Here is a 19,916-nt window from a genome sequence, read left to right on the forward strand (position 1 = left end):
AAAGCGAGTGTGACATTTTACCTGCCTATGTCATTTTGTACGCCTTTCCCCTACAACTATTTGGTAAATCATTCCAAATACTCTGAAAGAAGAAACTGAATTTTGATTGGCTCCACAATGTCACATTAATGTTGTATATGAATATATAACTAGCTTGCTTTGGTTGATACTCTCAGTAGTTCGTGTTTGTTTTGTGAAAGAGTGAGGATTTACTGAACAGTATTTATCAGTAGGTACTCGGACTTAAAAGTTTGAAAACCTCAATGGCATTTTTACCATATTTAGTGCAGAACTCGATGACATCTGTACCATCATCAATTGGTGGGTTGTCGATCCATTCTGACCTATCACCTACAACAACAGTAATAATAATTCCATCAACTTTGGGAACTCTGACTGCAGTAACGTCGAAAACAACGCCGATCCCGGTGACAACGATAAAGGAAGCAGCAAATTACATTGTTCTATCACACAACTGTATGTACTGTGACATCAAAAACTTAAAATTCGTGATTACGTTATAGGTACACAGTTGTAATAATAACTCAGAACGCATTAAATATCAGTGCAACATGTGTTGTAGCCAGTTCATACACTACCGTAAACTGGGTATCTTTGCATATTAAGTACAACTTTGCACCACCTACATTTTACATCAAAATAATTTCAGTTTTAAATTCCTTTAGAGAGCTATCCATCGGTACCAAATAATTTTTTCCCATTGTCCTAGTGAACAAACTACTATTTTATGGAGAGTTAAACATATCCATGGAAGTTTCCCGCCATTTAGATTTTTTAATCCTCAAATGTAGGAATACAGTTGTTTTGTTAAACCTGCAAACTTTTCTGTTTGGCTGATATCACGGTAAATATAAATTAAAAAATTAATGTGCTGTCTAATATTATAGTGTCTGCTAAACAATCACATGTATTACTTTTATAATCTGGCAGTATGGACATTTTTTGCAACAATTAAAACAAATATTGATTAGTTTACAGGTTATCTTTGCACCACTGACATTATCATAGATTTAAAAATAAAAGTTAGTAAATTCCATAGAGGCAACCTAGAGTAACAAACAGAAGAATTTGGAACGATTGGCTGGGTTGTTTTTACATTACATGTTTTTCGTAGGTAGCCATTTTGTAATGTTTTATTGTAGATGGCACCAACCATTCTGGCCTATAAATATAAGATAATAATTATACCGAAGGACAGTATTTCAAACTTTTTAAATTTGTCACAGACCAATTTTAACTGTTGTGATAAACATATTATAAAATAAAACAATTTAATAAATTGGAAATTGTCTAAAAGTTACTAAATTCATGTATGATTCATAAAAAATTTATTTTAAGAAATTAATTTAACTGAACATAACCAAACAAGTTATTTATTTGTTTTTTCAGTAACAGCAACATGCTGTTATTAAGTAATCCACTTAATTGTTGTTTCCAGGTTTAATTACAACGGGAAAATGGGGAGAAACCCCAAAAGAAAAGTTGGTGCAAGGTCTTATGCCAATTATACAAATGAAAAACTGGAAGAAGCACTTAACAGTATTCGGACTGGCAGGATTTCGCAGCGACAAGCAGCTGCTCAATATAGGTAACATTCCACGGCGAACATTGAATTATAAATTGAAGGATTTACATATGAAGAATCCGGGACAGCCAGAAGTTTTCTCTATCAATGAAGAACTTGCTTTTGTTGAACACATTAAAGCTGTTAGTGAATTTGGTTTTCCGGTGGATAAGTTTGACCTCAGGTGCATTGCTAAAAGCTACCTGGATCAACAAGGGCGAAAAGTGAAAGAATTTAAGAACAACTTTCCTGGGGTTGACTGAGCTTCAGCATTTCTACGAAGGCATGCTGAATTAACTCAGAGTCAGCAGCAATATAAAACTTGTGCTGGCATCTGTCAGCAGAGATGTAATTCAACCATATTTCAATAATCTGGAAAAACAGTTGGAGGGTATTCCAGCAGTGAATATTTGGAATTACGATTAGACGTGTTTGGTCGATGATCCGGATGCAAAAAAAGTGTTGACTAAACGTGGAATTAAATATCCAGAAAGGCTGTGTAACTCTTTAAAAGCAAACACGTAAATCATGTTTTGTGGGAATGCATCTGGTGAAATGGCACCCCCCTATGTAAACTACAAAGCTGAAAAAATGTGGGATCTATGGACGATTGGTGGGCCTTCAAATGCAAGATACAATAGAACCAAAAGTAGATGGTTTGACACCGAATCGTTTCACGAATGGTTCGAGACCTTAATGCTGCCTATAATTAAAAAACAAGAAGGAAGAAAATTGCTAATTGGAGAATTTTTAAGCAGTCATTTGAACCTATGTGTGTTGCAGTTGTGCAGAGAGAACATCTCTTTCATTTGTTTGCCACCAAATTCTACACACCTCACTGAGCCACTTGATGTCAGTGTTTTCCGACCTATGAAAATTGCATGGCGACACATTCTTGACAACTGGAAAAAAACTCCCTCTGGCAGACACTGCACCACAGTTACAAAAAATAAATTTACACGTCTCCTTCATAAGCTTATGGATCATCTAGCTGAAACACTCCCAGCCAAATTGAAGTCTTGTTTCAGAAAAGCAGGAATATTTCCATTTGGGCCAGAAAATGTTTTTGCTCGAATTCCTGAGGCAAAGTCATATGCTGAAGTGTCACCTAATATTATTCAGTGCTTTGTTGATTACCTGGAAGAGAAAAGACATGCTGCTACAAATTCTAGGGGTGGTGAAAATTCTGCAGATGGTATTGCCCGTACCCCAAGAAAGAAAAAGTTGCCTGTTGAAGTGGGGAAAAGTGTGTCGTATGAAGAAGTTCAGCTAGCCCGTCAAAAGAATTCCCAACCAACAATTCAGCAACGACAGAAGAGGAAAAAAATACAGACGGAAGAAGTTGTTTCCAGTGCTGACAGTGATTCAGAAGAGAGTTGTGTTCTTTTAAATCATGAGAACGGCAGCGATTCATCTGTTGGAAGCCAGCATATTTCAACCAGCATTGAAAACATGACTGTTGGCGACTATGTTGTTGTAAGTTATATGAATATAATGTATCCAGGAGTGGTGACGCGCATTGGCACTAATGGCGCTGAAGTGAGTGTAATGTGCAAGTCTAAAAACAATTGGAAGTGGCCTGAAAGAAAATATGAACTCTGGTATGATATGGACGATATTTTAGAAGTTATAAGAAAACCAAAGCAAATATCTGCCCGTGGAATTTTTGTTGTTCCAGAACTTTCATGAGCACGAAAATGCCATGTTCCATCTAATATGAGTAATACATTGTTGCATTTTGCAATTTTTTTATTCGTAATGTACATTTTATGTAATTATATAAAGTAGAGCTGTTCTTCTTTGCACCAATTTGGTAAATGTATGCAGTTTTTATGGAAAAGTGTCCCTGGTGCAATGTTGGCCCACTTTCAGTGTTACTTTGCACCGTTTTCATAAATTTTTTTAGCTGCTTTTTATTAAAATAAAAAAACTTTAACCCATGTACTTATAATACTTCTGAGGAAGTATGCTCGTTGATTTTTCCATGCCTCTAGAGTTATTATGTTTGGAATTATTTTGTGGAAATGCCAAAAAGTGGTGCAAAGATACCTCTATCTACGGTATGGAAGATTGAAAAGACACATCAGGAATTGTGACAGACTGGTTGTGCATTAACCAGAATTAAACTGTATAGCCTGTGGCAAAGCATTAGCAAATATTCCAAGTGCAAGGCACTCTAGCAGATAATATTTAAACTAATGGCGGCAGCACCCTGTAGCAGATGAAAAGAATATTGCTGGATTCAATATGACGGCCTCGAGCAGACAAAAACAAGATGGCCTTGGCATTAGTGGTGGGAGGTCAGTCTACCGGTGACAAAAAATTTTGAACACTAATTTCCTTAAATAGTGACTCTGAGAAATTTTTTTACTGTGCCTTTTTATATTTGAATAATGTTGCCTACAAAGCAAATTTTTAGCTATTTTCATTTTTAACAAACAAAATATTAGGCTTTAAAAGTATTAATAGCCTAGATACGAATCCTTCTACTTGCTGTAGGATTTTTTCTTGTTACATTTACATTTGTAAATTTTTCTGTATCTGGTGGAACCTCAATTTTCAATTTACAAATTTTTATATTCTCTTGCTTATAAGTATCCTCTTTCTTTACTATTGGCAGTAGGCACTTTCAAACATTGTACTTTGATGTTCGGTTGCACACAAAATTTATGACCAGCTGAAAGTTTGATTACCTTTTTTAAAACAAAAAATACTTGTAAATGCAATTTAAAATCATGATGCTCAATGAAATGTGTAGCAATTAGTCAAATACATTTTATTTCAAATATTGGCTGAGCTTTATGAGAAAATATATATGGTCTAGCCCTCAAATAAGTGCCTTTTCTGACATAATACAAAGAACACTCTTCAGTTTTATAGTTAATTACTTTCTCCACAGATGTAAATGGGAAATAGGAATTTGTTAAGCTTTCAATACAATATACGACTTTCAGTACCCTTGTTTAGTTTTTGATTTAATATAGTTTTGGTTAAAATAAATTGAAGACTTTTTTTTTTAATTTCAGAAGGCTGACTTAGTTAACAAGGAAGAGATGATATTTCCATTATTTTATGTATTTTAAACAGTTTTTAGCGTTAACTGTAATTCTGTACTAAAATTGAGTGAGTAAAAATTCATGTCCAACCAAAATAACATCCTTTCCTTTAATTAAGCTCTCCACCTAATTGTCAGCAAGGTCGTTAGAGAAGGGAACTCACAACAGATATTAGGGATTTTGGGGAAGGACATAATTCTAAAGAATGCATTTATTTACTGTCAGTAAATGTTCTCAGGAAAGGCAGCAGCATATGCAAAAACCACATGTTCCCATAGAACTTTTATTAAGAAACAATTGTTCAAGAATAAGTTGATACGACATTGTTACAAAATGTAACTGCTCGGAAAGAAAATTTTTATATTAATATGACTTAATTTTTTGTAAAATAAATACACCCGTCCCTCGAAGTAACGCCCAAATTTGTTTCAGGAAAACAGAACAATAATTAAAACTGTGCAAATCAAATACTTTTTTTTCCCCATAAGATGAGTGTATGCTGATTAAAATAATTCGTTTTTAGTTCAGGTAAGTGTGCTTGCTGACAAACACTTTAATCAAGAAACTATTCCCACTAAAATCAATTTACATTACAAATAAATATCTAAATACATTGAAAAAATGTTGAGCAATATTTTGAGAATAAACAACCTAAAATTAAATTTAAAAAATTCACGGACTGCATTACAGTAAGTCCTCGGTTTACGTCGGGGTTACGTTCCTGAAAACCGCAACGTAAATAGAAACGACGCAAAATGAGCCATGTTTCATGCCACCGGCCGGCCACGGCCCAAGGTCGGCTGGAAGCGCTGGCATACAGACGTGACAACGGGCAATTTTATCAGCAAATGACAACCGACAGCGTGGGAAACAAGTTCAACTAGTACTTCTCAGCTTTATAGAATGGTTATTTAACCAGCTGCTTTATTACCTTTATTGATTGAAATATAAAAACAGATATATAGTACATACTGTACGTAAGAGCAGGAAGCGTCCCTCATGATGTATGATAAGATAAGGCGGTGAACGTGTAGCTTACGCTACATAGCATAAATTAACTACCGAAGGAAACAAAGAATTATAAACGAATTATATACGGTGTTTTGGTTAAAATAAAGATTTACGGTCATTGTAAACGACGTTATTGTGAATCGGCGACAACTTAAATTGAAACATGAGTACTCAAACATTAGCGATGTTAATCCGAAACTACGTAAATCGGTACGACGTAAATAGAGGACTTACTGTATTTACATAATAGGGCTTGGGCATAACATTTCTAAGAGGCTCTAACAACGTTTCTGAGTAGAAAAAAAAATAATTTTATTAATATAGGAGATATATTTAAAAAATCTTAAACTAAATGTTTTCTATTATTAGAGAGATTATTTAACCTGTTAACATAATTCCCCACTCTGTTGTTTACTAAATGTGTGTCTGCCATGATTTGCCACTAGTGCATCTTGAAGCACGAGGTAAACTAGCCCTGAAAGCTTCTGGCTTTTCTCTTCAGAGCTGCTGCTGACATACGGGATGGTGTAATATAAACACTGGCTGAAAATTTGGGCCACCGTCAGAGATAAATTACAATGAAGGAAGTGAACAGCTACTAAGGAAAGAGCCAAATATTGTTTGTTGATTCTTCACATTATTGTATTGTATTGTGTTGTATTTAATGCTACACAAGTGCTGTCGCCATTGTGTGCGCACGGAAATAAAAATTCAAGTAAAAGAAAAAAGCGCTACTTCAAATCATGCAGCAATTTATTGGCGTCATTACTTCAAAACCACCCAAATTGAACAACATTACTTCAAGGAGCAAGTGTACAGATTAACATTTTAATAATAATAAAAAAAACAACAGAAAAAGTTTTTTAACCTTGAGACAATAAACACGCATTCCTACTTAGTTTATAGGCCCAGTAACTCTTTACATATATTTAAATGTGCACCAATATAAATTTTTTATCCAAATTATACACCTTTAAAGTTGCATTGTTTTGTTGCCAAGTCACATTCCCGCCACAAAAGGCTTTTTTGTTTTCTCATCATATAAACATGCTTCAGCAAACATATATTTCTATCCCACGATTACTCCAACAAGTACAGTTAAAAAACAAATACTATTTTGGTCATTCATAAATAATAGTTTTGTTTATTCTAACAAAACACAACCTTAGCTTATTATGTAAACACCCTACAACATTGCAATAGATACTCCACTTGCACGGGGGCCGCAAAGCCTGCTAGAAGGTAGAAGTGAAAAATGAAGTGAAAAATAAACAATCCACATATACTGAATTTCATTCGAAACCAACAAAGTTAAATTTTTAGCAAAAATAAACGTCTCGCACACAGTAATAGCTGTTTCATTACCACTTAAATGCACCAACACTTTTAACATTCACAGACACTTTTAACTTTCATCAAAAACAGTTTTTCACTCACATATTTCTCCATGGTTCACTGTGCGGTACCAGTAATGGCTAGGGTTGGCAGTACTGCCAATATTGTTCTACTGTCACTCACTTGTGAAGTCAGCGGATACAGGGTTTTGTAAATCAAAGCTAGCATTGCAGCTGTCAGAAAAGTGCACTTGTTTGTGGGATAAACTATAGTTAAGTAGTTTTGTGATGAAATGACAAATACGTCTTGATAGCTGGCCACACTTGTCCAAGCTTTTCTGATGCTAGCATTCCTTTCTTTTTAGCTTCAACGTGTTAGCATTTACAACCTTCATGTATGTCAATAAAATACCCTATTTCAATTATGTGTACATTAATGCTATTTAAATCACCATTTAGACTCATTATAGTAATAATTATGCAATTGCCAATTGAAAAAATTAATACATTTCACATTAATTGTATCTGCTTGTTATAGTTCATTATACTATATAATGTTGTACCAAATATTAAAAATAAATTTTCTACACATGGAAATTTTTTAAACACTTGAGATTAAAGAGTAAAACTCTGAATTGTTTGAAGTAGTAATCAGATTCACTACATTTACTTTCAGCTTATGATGCTTAACAACTTGCTACTGGCTGCTATTAAAACGTATAAATGAAGGGGATTGTCTTAGACACATGCGCACAAGATTTGCACGGAGTGTGGATGGTGTTTTCCCTGGCAATTATTCCTCTCTTCTACAGTTGTCTGTCATTTCTCCATTTCCGAACATTTGCTCAGTAACATCCAAGAAAAAATTGGAGATACACAATATTTTTCTTGATCACATTAGAGTGAAATATTTTATTTGTACAGAAAACACCTAAAATGATGATAAAGTTTTTCGTAGCCATTTATACACATCTGAATAACTGTAAAGCTGGCCAATGCCTAAATCCCCTCATTACATCATTATAATACAATTCACATTTTGGTATTTTGATAGGTATTCCATCTCCTTTTCTGCCAATTTCCATTCTAATTTTGTCTGTATGAATTTTATTCTTAATGAACATTTGAAATAATTAGTATTACTTTATTGAAAAACTATTGCTGCTTAACAGAGAATACCTATACATCGCTTGGTTTAGTTTTCAAACAAAAAAATCGTGAGGCATGTTTTTTTGTTTACTATAGCAACTTCATAAAAATTTCAGAACAACAATTTTGTGAATCATAATGGTGATGTGTACCAGTTGTAGATACAATGTGCCTTCAAATTTTAGGAGGCTATTTATTATGTAGAATTTTAGCATCGTTTCATAAAACATTTTGAGTACTAACAATACATTTTGACCATTAGATGATGGTTTCTGCATTCTACACATGACAATACACAAAGTAAAATAAGCTTGGCATTCATAAACTTATGTTTCCAACCAATATTTTCTGAGCATCATATTAAAATGGGGCTTTTAAAATGTAGCCTATTTCCTGGGAAAAATACTAAAAAATTGAAAGTATAAAATTTTTGCAAGACATTCTGCATACGTGGATAAGGTCCTAAACTTCTGAGAACAGAAGCTCATGCTCTGAGGTTGCCAGTTAAAGAATTCTTGAGTAGTGAGTGCCTTTGGATTTTTGTCTAGTTATATTGGCTTTTTTTTATTTACAGTAATGATGGTAGCGCTTGGTAAATCATTACTCATAGAAAACTGCCGTCCATTTCTGAACCGTTTTCTGGTTATGGAGGCACGTATTATCACTTGAACCACTAAGGAAATCTCATCAGATTCAAAACGGCTTTGTTCCAATGCTTGCCATTTTCAATGTTTTTCATGTGTACCACTATAAAACGTCAAAGCCCTGCTACAAAGCTCCAAACCACAAAACTTATCTTGAACACAGAAAAAATAATAATTCTGTAGGATCCAAATTTGTACTGTGTTATCTATGTTGAAGCACTAGTAGTGCTGACCATGCTGCTATCTGCTTCCCATCAAGTTGAATGTCACGTGTCTGATGTGGTGATGGATCACATAGTAAATACAATATAATTTAGAAAGTACATGATTCCAAATGCATCTTAACACTTAAAAGGTTTGGCAGGATATTGTATATACTAACTTATTTACTCAAACCAAACCCAACCAAATCAGATTATGAAAATTTCCTGCTCCTGAAGGAAATCCAACCCAAGTTCTTCATCAGTCATCACCATATGGGCTAGTTTGACTGGTAGGCCATCTCAAACATTTGGCCAATGGGCTGGGCCACATTTGAGTCCCTTATGTGTGACCTGATGTATCTCTCCAACTTTAAAACATTAAAACTAAAACATTGCATGGCAGGTACACAAATACCTTAACTTGACTTCTCCAAAAATTAAAAAAAAAAAAAAAAATTATACAAAAAATGCAGTTATCAATAGATACAACTGCTATATTTTACAAGTGGAAGCCACTGTAATACAGTATGTAATTAACTTGAACACAGATGGTTCTTATTTTGCAAGTATGTGATTATTGTATGCAAATCTCATTATCCTATAGTTAAAAGTTAATGCAAAAAAGAAAATACACTGACTGAACATTTTATAAACTCACATCTCTAACAATGGTGATTTTAGGAAAGGTTGATGAAATGGAAATGTGTTTGTTCTTTTACCAGCAGATGTTTTATGGAAAAATCCCTTAAATAAGAAGTTGAACTCTAAGAAGAATACAAACATGCAGGCACCAAAATTGGGGTGAAAATTTTCACCAATTAATTTGAATTTTTTGGGTTGCTAGTATCTAGTTTGCAGCCACCTTCCTGTAGAAGTTAAAGTTACACACAGTAAAATCCTGTTGCTACGACCCCATTTATTATGACCCCTTTGCAAGATTCCGTGGAAAAATTTATGTTAACAAGTAAAAAAATATGAAGGAAAACAGCCAAAAATTCATTGGAAGCATGTTTGGATGTTTCTCTTGGCTAACACTGTAGTGAATGTGGCACAGTAGAAACCCCCTACCCCTGTTTGATACTCTCCTCTCTACTTTCCCAGGGGGTTTATTCTAAGTTACTCGGAAAGGAGTTCCCGATCTTAAAATATTGATTATCGGAAGATTTCACGTGTTTGGTATTCTTAGTTACATGAAGTGTTTCGATTCTCTTTGGCCACCCATCGGAGAGCCTGACTTTATGATCAACCACTCGCTTTAAAACATGGGGAATTGGAAGCGTGGTGCCAATAGTTAACTGTAAACTGGATATACACTCATTCACTGTTTATACAATTCTTACATCATTCTTAAAGTAAATTTAAATACATTTACAAATTTCTGTTTACCTATTCCAGTATACACAAATAATTATAACACATACTGTTTTCTCGCCCCACTCCTCTAAGGTAGAAGTGGTGAAGTGGGTTATGTCATGGCGTTGTGACCCAAAGCCAAAATTTTTGTTGTAATCTCTCCTAATAATTTTTTTTTTAATTAAGTAGATTAATTTTTGTGCAAACAATTTAAGACTTCAAAATTTTTTAAAGTATGTACTTAGAATATTAATTGTTAACCTTGTCTGGCCTAGCTTTATCAGTATACTCAGACATTGTTTAGTGATATTATTTTTATTTTTATCATTATAATTAATATTTTCAAGATTTAACTTTTTAACATTATTTTTGTTATAAACTATGCTCAAATTACTTCATAATTACTCAAACAATTTAGTTAAAAGGGTTTATTTTGCCATGCAAGATTACCGTAGATAGCACTGATAAAGTAAAGCGTGATAAACTAAACTCTTTAGTCTAGTCTGTAGTCGAATATAGTAAAAAGCCACATAATTTTTTCCCCTTTTTATTTTTATGAATGATAATGAATACTAAATCACTTTGAAGACTAAAGAAAATTCAATTTGTTGGAGAGCCAAGCCCAAAAGTCTCATGCAGCAGTGAATCAACCTATGTTAATTTGTCATTACTTCAATACAAAATCAAATGTAAAATGCATAGTATGCTTTGGAATAATCGTGTAATTATTTATGGTTATTGGTATTCTATTTTAACTTTGAAAACTAATTCTTTAAGTGATTCAATGTTTAATGTACAAATTTTCCTAGTAGCCATGAAGACACTGTTGTACTTTAATACCATTCAGACATTAAAAAAAATTGAGCTATTGTGTATTATTTAATTAAGCAAGATGTTCATTGTGTAAACTGCACAATATTTTTCCTAAGACCAATGCCATTTTACTCAAACCCGAATGCACACGTGTAGATACATAGAATAATTTATTGTCATTCAGCGGAAAACTTCACTCTGAATTTCCCTCCTTTCGTGCTAAACAAACACTAGATGTTTCTTTCATTTAAAACACGGTATTATAAATAGCATACGGTGTTCCACATTTTTACAATATATTATCAATTTTCAAGCATAGAGTTTACATAAATAGCTATGTTTTAGTGATAAATTATGAAGATTTAACGGCTGTTTAGTGTCACCATGTTGTTTGTCTGGAATGTCCGAGATGGGGAGGCCGAAGAGAATCTTTAGATCAAAACATTGCAGAGCCAGCGGACCCTCATACCGATAGAACACTTAGAATAACATTTTAAACACTTGTTGGTAAAAATGATTTATTCTGACCAGCAAGCGAGCAGTACATTGGAATCGGCATAGAAAGCATACAATAGAATAAACGAGAAATTTAGAATAACCCCCAGATAACGGTTCCATGGTGCAAGCATGTTTTTCCACCAACCAGCACCTGGTAGTGAACCATTTTGATATTGCTTGCTCTTGGATGCACTACCCTCACTGTTTACTTCTGTTGTTACTAGACATCTGAAAATTTCTTGATCACGATAAACTCAAAAAATAATGCCATTTGTAACAATTTGAAGTTAATACATGAATTTTTTATTTTTATTTTTAATAGAAATTCCTACAAAAATAGGCTATAATTGTAAGAATTATGATTTTACAACTTTCTCAGCTAAATTATTTTTGAAATGGCGCACCTAGAGAACAAATGCATAGAATAAAACTTGCAAATTTAACTATGAAGAAAAAAGTATGTGCTAAATTTTTTGTATCTTTAATTGGTAAATCTCTATAAGCCCTGTTGATCGGCTGTTTTGTACTACATCCGCTGTAACTTCAAGCCCTTACGACTGCTGACAGCTACGGAAGAGCTTGGTTAAAAAAACTACATGCTCGGCCTCTAGACTGCATTACTCATGCCACTTCTGACTGCCTCCTGAATCAAGGCTGTGATGAATGAGACATGTTTGAAATGAAAAAAAAATGAGTGTGTGTGTGTGTGTACATGCATTTGTGTGTTTTTGTGTGTGCACATGCGTGCGCATGTGTGTGTGTGTGTGTGTGTGTGCACATGCGTGCACATGTGTGTGTGTGTGTGTGAGTGTGTGTGTGTGAAAGTCAGTCCAAAATGTTTTTCTGACATCCCTTATATTTTTACTCTTATCTGAGAGGTCATATGTAACAACAGGGTTTTACTGTACCTAGAATAGATTGAGAAAACAATATCACTGAAATAATAACAAAGACTAATATGAATGGACAGCACACTACATGGTCAGTTAGTAGGGTTGTGCGAACCTGCAATTTTCAAGTTCGAACTGAACTAGAACTATTGGTCTTGAAGTTCGCCGAAATCGAACTCGAACCGAACTTTGAGTAATAAAAGTAACATTTATTTGAATTGTTTTTAAAGTTATTTTTTCAAGTAATAATAGTTTACACTTTAAAATAGAAAAAAAAATTCAGGCATAACATGAGTACTCAACATAAGTTCATTAGTTTTCTTTACTTCTTTATTATAAAATCGTGCAAGAATGTAAGTTCTTCAACATGGAACTGGGTCAGTGATTCCCGTCTATTCGAAACTACATTTCCAGCTGCAGAGAAGACACGTTCACTGCTGACTTGTGTAGCAGGAATACCTAAATACTTGAGTGCAAGCAGTGCAAGTCGTGGGTATATTGTTTTATTACCTTGCCACCACGTCAAAGGATCAAGAGAGCGATGAGCTTTCTCTTTGAAAAACAACAGAAATTCCATCACTCGTGCTTGATTTACTTTCAGAGAGATTGTCAAAACTTTCCCAAATAGACAATGTCTGGGGTGTGTTGTCAGTACTCATCATGGATGATGATGATGATGATGATTGATGATTGGAGATGATGGATGATGTATGATGGATGATGGGTGATGATGGGTGATTGATGATGGGTGATTGATGATGATGATGGGTGATGGGTGATGGATGATGGATGGATGGATGGATGGATGATGTATGGATGATGGATGGATGGATGGATGGATGGATGATGATGATGATGATGATGATGATGATAATGATGATGATGATGATGATGATGATGGCTTTGGAGATCTATTTTCAGAATCAGCTGACATTAGTTTTAAAATCTCTTGCTTCATTTTTGTAATCATTAGGGATTTTTTATGACATTCCAACAGTACTTCCTTGAAGCGAGGATCTAAAATCATTGAAAATGTGTATTCATTGATTCCCTTTGAGTTAGGAAATCTAAATTTGATAGCCTTCAAAAGTTCCTTGCCGAACATGATGCCTGACTGTGACTGATTCACAAGGCTTCTGAGTACAGATATAATGCCATGAAGTATGGGTATCACCATACTTATCGTAGGGTAGCGTTCTGAGCTCATCTCTATTGTTGCATCATATACTGGTTTCAGAAAGAGAACATACCCTGTAAATAAAAAAAAATTACATGTAATAATCATTTTTTAAGAAATTTTTCATCAAATAATTTTTTATGTAAGGTTATAAGCTTAAGTGTAAACTTGGTATGCTGCGTATAAGCCTAATAAGAAGAATGACATTTAAGGTAAAGGCAGAAATAAAGTGCATGAAAATGTATGAAAATATTAAGTTACCTATTGTAAATTATACTTACCTGATGCTAATTTCCACTCAGAGTTAGTAAAGCCATCTACTTTGCCTGATGAAGACAGTTCTGCATAAACAGGCTCTCTTTGCTCAATCAGACGTTCAAGCATCAAATATTCACTGTTCCAGCGTGTTTCAACAGCCTGTATTAGTTCGTGAATTGGCTTGTTAATTTGTTTTTGAAGTCATTCTAAGTTACTTGATGCCTGCACAATTGCACATATAACATACAAATACCTAGTATTGTAATGCCAGCAACCAAAGTAATCAAGGATAACGCTAATATGAAGATAAAATAAATAATGTATATGGAAACACTTTGGTACCTGAATACTCCTATGGTAGCAGCTGACAATAGAACGACCTTTAGCACACACATTCTTCATCCCAACTACACTGTTCTTTGCATCATTCACTGCAAGCTGTAAAGAATGGGCAAAACACAAAATGTGTTCCCATGATGACATGGCAACAGCTGCAGCCAGGTTTCTTGCATTATCAGAAACTACGTAAATGGAAATGGTGTTGCCTCCTTGCGAGATGTTCTACTTTTCCATAATTTCAGAGAGTTTTTGCTGGATAGCTTCACTGGTGTGACGTCCTGGGAAATGGTTAGTGGCCAAGGTGTAATTGATTCTTCAATGTGAAGTCACTTGTCAAGTAATGACATGTGAGGGACAAATAGCTGTCTTGTGCTCTTGATGTCCATAAATTTGTTGTTACAGACATTGACTGCAGTTCAGGTAGAGCCTCATCCAACTCTAAACTTATGGTTTTTGTAGCCTTTTCCACCATTTCTAGAATGATTCTTCTTGTAAGTGTTGTCCAGGATGGTACCTGATATTCTGGAATCACTTCAGTCATTAAATCTCTAAACTGAGGAGAGTCAACAAAACTGTATGGCAAAAAATTCCCACAGACAAGGTTGGCTACTTTATTGTCAAACATTTTTGTTTTTGGATGATCTGCTGGCAATTTAGGTTTCTTTTGGAGAAATATATCTAAATTAGGTTGTCTTGCATCTTTTCTCTTATGTGCTGCTAATTTCTGAGTACATGACAGTTCCCTTTCTGTTTCAAATGACGAGTATTTTGCCGGGTGGGCATATTTTAGATGTCTGGCCAAGGTAGAGGTTGCACCAGTTGGTGCTTTTAACTTTTGATGACAATAATGACATTTAGTTGTTTGTTCACTTTTATTTTTTTTCAAAATGCCGCCAGATACTTGCAAAAGATTGTGGCTCCTGGTTTTTTTCCATTGCTTTATTTAATAATTCATTTAATAAAGTTTATTACCTAAAGAAACAATTCACATAAATATTCTACTGACATGTGGGCAGTCCTAACAATAGTCGACTTGCACTGTGTGTCCCAAAATTAACGTTAATGCACCATATATATTTCTTATAAAACAAAAATGCTTTAATCTCGGGTGCAGTGTATGAATAATGTGAATTTAATACCGAACTTTAATCCAATATGATAATATTATGTACACATACATCTGGAATGAACACAAACAAACGTAAGCAAAAGCAGGTTGTGTTCCCTTACTACCGATTATACTGGTCGTCCGTAACCCGGAACGTCAAATATAGTATTTTATCACGTAATCGTCGCGTGGGCATAATCGTTGCACCATTATTTTAGGGCGTCAAAATTTTAAGAAAAAATAATTATCGCAGAAAAGTCACATTATGTTTTTGGTCCCGCTGTTAGATTCTGAGGGCTTTGTGTAGGTAGTTTTCCCAAATAAAACAATGTATTTTAAAGTTGTAATTTAGTATTAATTTAGATTTTACCTGTTACTAATTTAACTTGCAGAAATACAAAATTGTGTCACGTGTGGATGTTATTTTAAAGACGTTTGCATACATTTTAACTTTTATCTATTCGTTTTCGTCACCGCTATGTATCGAGTATAAAACCATAGCCAGCGTTAGTTCATGTTTGGTTATGTTGATTACTATGTTGAGCGCGCGCATATCGTCGGATGTCGATATCGATAGCTCGCAGATCGCATGGCATGCGCGCGCTCTGTATTTTCCAGAGTTAATTACATTTGATAGCCCGCACTCTTTCGTGGTGAGTACTGGAACGATAGTTATCGTTAGTTCCCACTGACATTCGGGTCACGGGTTTCGTTTTTCTATTTAAAGTTAAGGAAAAAAATTTTCTTATAATAACTTATTAATTTAAATAGTTTGTCGTGCTTTTATATACTCTACTTTTTAAATAAATGTACTTTCCATGAATAGGTTCTGTTTTTATGAATAACTTTACGTGATTTTTGTATTGTTTTTCTATTTAAAGTTAAGCATAAAAAATTTTTTTTGGCATAACTTATTAATTTAAATAATTTGTCATGCTTTTGTATACTCTACTTTTTAAATAAACGTACTTTCCATGAATAGGTTTTCTTTTTATGAATAACTTTACGTGATTTATTTTTCCACAGAAAAATTGCACCTCTATTTTTAAAATTTAATTGTAGTATAAAATGTGCGACGATTATACGATAAAACACAGTATAGGTATTGACCAGTTGAAGCGTCGGCGAAAGGAAGTTCTACCGTTGGAACATAGCCTCAACGTAAACAATATGGCATCCCACTATCCTAGTGTTGCTACTTCTACGTCTTTAGTGCTCTGTGCTTAGAAAATGTAGCTTACACATATAAATTGAACTCCGTTTTTATTAAAATCTTTCGAAGACTTAAACAAGTTTATTCTGCAAGTGAATTTTTAGTATTATTGCAAATGTTCAATGACTTTACTTAATCATGCAAACAGCTTTAGCTAATGAAATGGTTAACGTGCGTAGTAATTTTTTTATATCCGCTATTTTTTTGTTGCCCGAAATTACCGTGTTTTACATGTATGTATGAGTGTCCATTTTACATAATAAAACCATACATGTGGATTGTGGGTATTTTTAAAATGTGGAAACTAACAAGCTCTAGTGTCATAAAAAATGAACCCGAACCCAAATTTGTTGACACGAACTTGAACCGAACTATTTTAAAGTTCGGTTCGAATTTGAAATTTCGAACGTTCGCACAGCCCTATCAGTTAGCCTTTCTCACCCATGCACAGACAGCTATCATAACTATACATATCAATAGTAGTGGTGCCAATGGCAGATATGGTTATAAAGAAAAGTTTTTTATGCTTTCTCTACAAAAAAATAGTCCATGTTTTTGAGTACTTCAAGGATAAATAAAAATTAGTACAAAACATAACATTATTATCAACTCATATAAACAAAAAAAATTTTAGCTTAAATTTTCTTAAAAACAAATTTGTAAGTACTTTGGTTGATGAGTACGTTTATCAGTTTCAGGAAGTGCATGTAAGCCTAAGGTGCAAAACACACAGGTCATGTTCTCAGGTAATGCAATGCATTTTTGAATACAGATTAACTTTACTTAAACTTGTAACAAACCACTTCTTTGATAGCAGCTGGCAGTAAGCCCAGTTATTAGTACATAATAATAAATTAAGTGATGTGCTTATATGTACAAGATAAATGGTTCTCAAAATAATACTTAGAATTTTTTTTTACACTTAACACAAACCATAACAAATTTACAAAATGTACCTTAATAATAACAAAAAATTGTGACACAATCTTTGTGTATGATTAGTATTAAGAAATTCTTATTCCATTCCCAGTAGCTCAACAATTTTTAAAGGATAATTAAGAACTTTAAAAACTCAGAAATAGTTATTAACTAGCATCCTTTGCTAAAGTTAATAAAAACTCTGCAACTTATGTTGAATTTGTACATTCAAAATTTATAAATTAAATGTCATGACTTGTTGTAAGAGCATCTAACAAGGTGACATTCAAACTTTCCAACTCAATTAAAACCTTTCTAAATATGTTGATGAATGTGTAAATGTACGTATAAATAACATTGCAAATTATAAACACATATAAAAAAATTAACATAAAATTGCCTCCTCACAATAGGAACTTGTCAATTTGGATCAACTTTTTTGTGGAGGTTGACAAAAATGTGCTGCCTACATACTGTCAAGCAATCAATATCACACATAAATTAAAACAAACGAGAAAAATACATGAGACTGTACAACATATTTATGTGTTTGGATATCCACAGCCGCCATTTAATTTCTCATTTAAGTTGAACAAAGAGGTGCTAAAGAAAACAGTCTTACATCACAATAATGTCATACTGCAAATAGACAAGTTTCATACAATATGAAACTAAATGTTTGTTTTAAATTGCAAACACAAAACACGCTTACAACTATTCACATGTATGCCTTCTATCCGTACCGTATAATGTCTTTAACGTGACTGCAAACTTTCATGCACTGTCAGTCGGTTGAAGAGGCTTCTTACTTTACCACCTGAAACAAGGAAAGCACATTAGTTCAAAGTCAAAAACCCATATCAAATAATTCAAACAAGTTTAAACCCTTCAAATGATTAATATTTATTAGAATAAATTACTATCTTTTGAAATACCAAGCAGGCATTTATAGTCAAATTTGTGAGTCAGATGCATGGTCGTAAAAATGTACAACTACAGTACATATAATCTCCTAGTACCTTGACAAAAATGGCAAGGCATTCAATTGGTTCAGAACACTGCAAATGTAAAAAATTGGACAGTATAATTTCTAGTCTAGTTTTGATTCAGCAGGTTAATTGTAAACACTATTTACAAAAACATACTTGAAGTTGAGTAGCATAGAAAAATATACCTAAGTGAAAATGAGAATCATAACAAAACAATGCCAAAGTAGTGTGCACAGAACATAATGAAAGTGAAAACCTTTTGAATGGCAACAGAAAACTAAGTCTACCAATAATTCATAGTTCAGACCAACACACACTGTTGAGATTAGCATCCTAAGTTGCTAAATAAATCCAATTTGTATTCTGCAGATTACAATTACATTTATTTTAATGTTGTGTCTGCTCTTTGGTGACTCAACAGTGATGGTGTGAGATCAAAGCCAGATGTGACTCTCAAGTTTTTATTACTATGTCAAGTTAACTAACACAAGAAATATATATATGTTTGTGATAAAAATAAACTGAAATAGAGTAGGCCCACAAAATAGTTTAACTTTATTAAAACTTACAAGGGGAAGCTACGACATTTGTATAACGGATTATATTCAAACTTTGTACACTTTTAGTAGTCCATTAGGAAAATAAAATGTGCAAGTAGTAAGGCTACTAAGCCGTTTTTGAGAAAACCGCAAGAGAAGTTTTACATGTAAAATATGTACCAGTGCGTTGTGACCATGAGAGCGAGATGGCAGTGGTCGAATGGTTAGCATTCAAGCTCTGTAATCATTGGATCTCTGAATCAAGACCTACTCATGGTTTTTCTTTTAATTAATTTTTTTTTCACATATATTACAATTCAAGGGTAATGTAATTAAGAAATACCTGTATTTGCATGAACTTTTATTGAATTTCCAATTTTTTTTGTCTGTTCACTAATGTTTATTATTACAAGAAATATTTTTATAGTTATCGACAAGTAAACAACTAACATAAACACATAACTTTTTTCTGAAAATGAATGCCTGTCGTAATTTGCGACATTCCTTATACCTGTGATCGAGTAAGGTACCCGAAATTGCTTTGTACCTGGATGCTTTGACCTGCAGAAACACATCTGATGTGGAAGGACAAGGGGAGGGACAGGCTTGGTAATCCGAAGTCAAACATTTATAAATAAAGATCTAACATAAATAACGTTATTCAATAATACAATGAGATACCATTTGTCAGAATATAAGGGTAATGTATAATTAATCTGCGGATGTGCTTTTGACATTACAAGTTCCAGGCTGATATTTGTTGTACAGACAGGGAAAACATAAATTAAAATGGCATCTGCTACATTGAATGAATGCAGTTTTCCCACATACACAAAGAA

General features: G+C 33.7%; 1 protein-coding gene across 2 annotated transcripts in view; it reads right to left on the minus strand.

Moving 5' to 3' along the window:
* Positions 1–332: 332 nt before the first annotated feature.
* The window catches only part of LOC134529443 (signal peptide peptidase-like 3), a 151,100-nt gene continuing 131,516 nt past the window's right edge, over positions 333–19,916 (minus strand). The window contains exon 12 of one of the 2 annotated variants that reach the window (XM_063363544.1): positions 333–18,366. The gene's annotated coding sequence lies outside the window, so the exon portion shown is untranslated. The remainder of the gene's footprint in view (positions 18,367–19,916) is intronic. The other variant, XM_063363543.1, reaches the window with a different exon arrangement.

The sequence above is a fragment of the Bacillus rossius genome, chromosome 2 (assembly GCF_032445375.1).
Source record: "Bacillus rossius redtenbacheri isolate Brsri chromosome 2, Brsri_v3, whole genome shotgun sequence".
Taxonomy (NCBI): Eukaryota; Metazoa; Arthropoda; class Insecta; order Phasmatodea; family Bacillidae; genus Bacillus; species Bacillus rossius.